The sequence below is a fragment of the Octodon degus genome, unplaced genomic scaffold (assembly GCF_000260255.1).
Source record: "Octodon degus isolate 3935 unplaced genomic scaffold, OctDeg1.0 scaffold00101, whole genome shotgun sequence".
NCBI lineage: Eukaryota > Metazoa > Chordata > Mammalia > Rodentia > Octodontidae > Octodon > Octodon degus.
The window spans coordinates 9538455-9540404 of NW_004524677.1; the positions used below are offsets into that span (position 1 = coordinate 9538455).

Below are 1950 nucleotides of genomic sequence, written 5' to 3' on the forward strand. Positions count from 1 at the left end.
CAAACAGGTTAGTAGGACAGTTAAAATAGTTAATACATTGCATATTGTTGTCTTCATAGTGGTTATTCATAGTACAAGATGTAGACCTGGTATCTTGTCTAAACACTATTCAGCAGTGCATATACTAAAATTGGAATGATACAGAGAATATTAGAATGGCCCCTGCTCAAGGATGACATGCAAATTCTGAAGTGCTACATTTTTTTTTAAAGCCAGGAGCATGCATTTTTCCATAAATACATTATCTATTCATAGCTGGTTTTGCACAGTTATATGCACTAGCCAGTGAATTCTAAAAAAATTTTTTTGAAATTCAGAACTCCATAAAATTATACATAACTAGATACACTGAGTGGTTAGAGAATTCTATCAATTATCGTTCACATATACACACATCAAGCAAAGAAAGAAAAGAAAAGAACCTAAGTGGTACAAGACTAAGCCTAGTCTTACCTAAAGTTAATGACAGAATAAATGAGAACAATGTTGAGAAATGTGGAGGAGTCAGGAGGGATGGAAGGGAGCAAGCAGGGGAGTTCAATCAAGGGCTCGAAGACACAGAGAAAAGACAGAAGAAATACAAGGAAGGGGACCTTCTTCAGATGCACTAGTGAGTTTCAAAGATTTATTCCCAAGCTCAAATATAGTTTCAGGATTCCAAGTACATAAAGCATCCCAATGTGATGCCCCGTGATACACAGCTGTCTGAAAGGTGATGCATCATTTTTTTTTATTTGAAGATTCAAAGGTTAATAAAATAATCACACATTCGGAATTGGGCTGTCAGAAATACGTCACTTTCATGGAAAAGTAGTTTATTTATTTTCAGATTAGTGCATGAAGAAAAGTCGTAAGGTCTATCTTCTCACCTTTCTAGCCAAGAATTCTTTTAAAAGATCAAAGAAAGAACAATGTGGTTCTTGCCTTTGACGAGGAGCGTGCTGTTGCTTTGGTATCACGCAGACAAACAGCATCAGATCAAGATGATTGGGAGCAAAGCCCTCGGGACAGCTGCCGCCTCAAACCTGATGCGCGTCAGCTTTGATGATGGGTGTGGAGAGGACAGGGACAAAGAAAGCGGTCACAAATCCAGCCAAATTGTCCCGACTGATCCTCACAATCGCTACCAATGCCAATTCTTAGAGCCAGCATCTGAATAGGCATTGATGACTCCAAAGGAAAGATGTGCAAAATTGCTTTGGTATCTTGTAGATATCAAAGGAATGTATTTCAAATTCTCTAAAGACTTCATGAATACATGCGATTTTCTCGCACAACTGAAAAGGCACGCACTTGCGGGATGGGTCACACTCTGTGCAGATCCGTGCTGCCTGTGGGCCTCTTCTCGCTGAGAGACTGCCTCAGCAGTGCTGGGTGGCCAACTGCCAGTGGCGCGAAGTGAGGACACGCCATCAGCCGTGAGAGTCTGGCCCAGCGCTGCAGAGCTGAGTCCATGGCTTCGAGCGTGTATGTGTATTTTCTAAAGTTTAACAAAGCTGAAAGTAAGTTTTAAAATGCTGATAAGAGAGTTGGACTAGCTTCTATGTATTTAGTTTTATTATTTTTTAAATTATTTTGTAATTCAGAAACCAGAAAGAAGATGGTAGAATATAGTTTTGGAGGTAGAACAATAGAATTCATTTGTGAAAGCATTTTTTCCTAAATATGAGAAAACTACTTTATAATCTTTTATGTGTAGGTAATTACCTTATTTTCTTTTAAAAGTATTTTTCTGCATTTTCATAGAAAGATAGCAAATTTTATAAAGAAACAACAATTTCATATCAAGAATATAACATCATAACTTAAAAAAAGGCAAAAGCCGAGGCACAAAGAAGTAGACACTTAGGCATGAGGGATTAGCAGAAGTAGATGAAGTGGAATAATTGGAGTAAGCTGGCAATTAAAGGCTTCTGAGAACTACAGGGAAGGGACGATCAGGCTGGCGGG

General features: G+C 38.6%; 1 non-coding gene across 1 annotated transcript; it reads left to right on the forward strand.

The window, feature by feature from the left end:
* The first annotated feature begins 102 nt into the window (after positions 1 to 102).
* On the forward strand, positions 103 to 206 carry LOC111818788. The gene has a single exon (XR_002822699.1). It is a non-coding gene; the product is annotated as a U6 spliceosomal RNA (small nuclear RNA).
* The last annotated feature ends 1744 nt before the right edge of the window (positions 207 to 1950 follow it).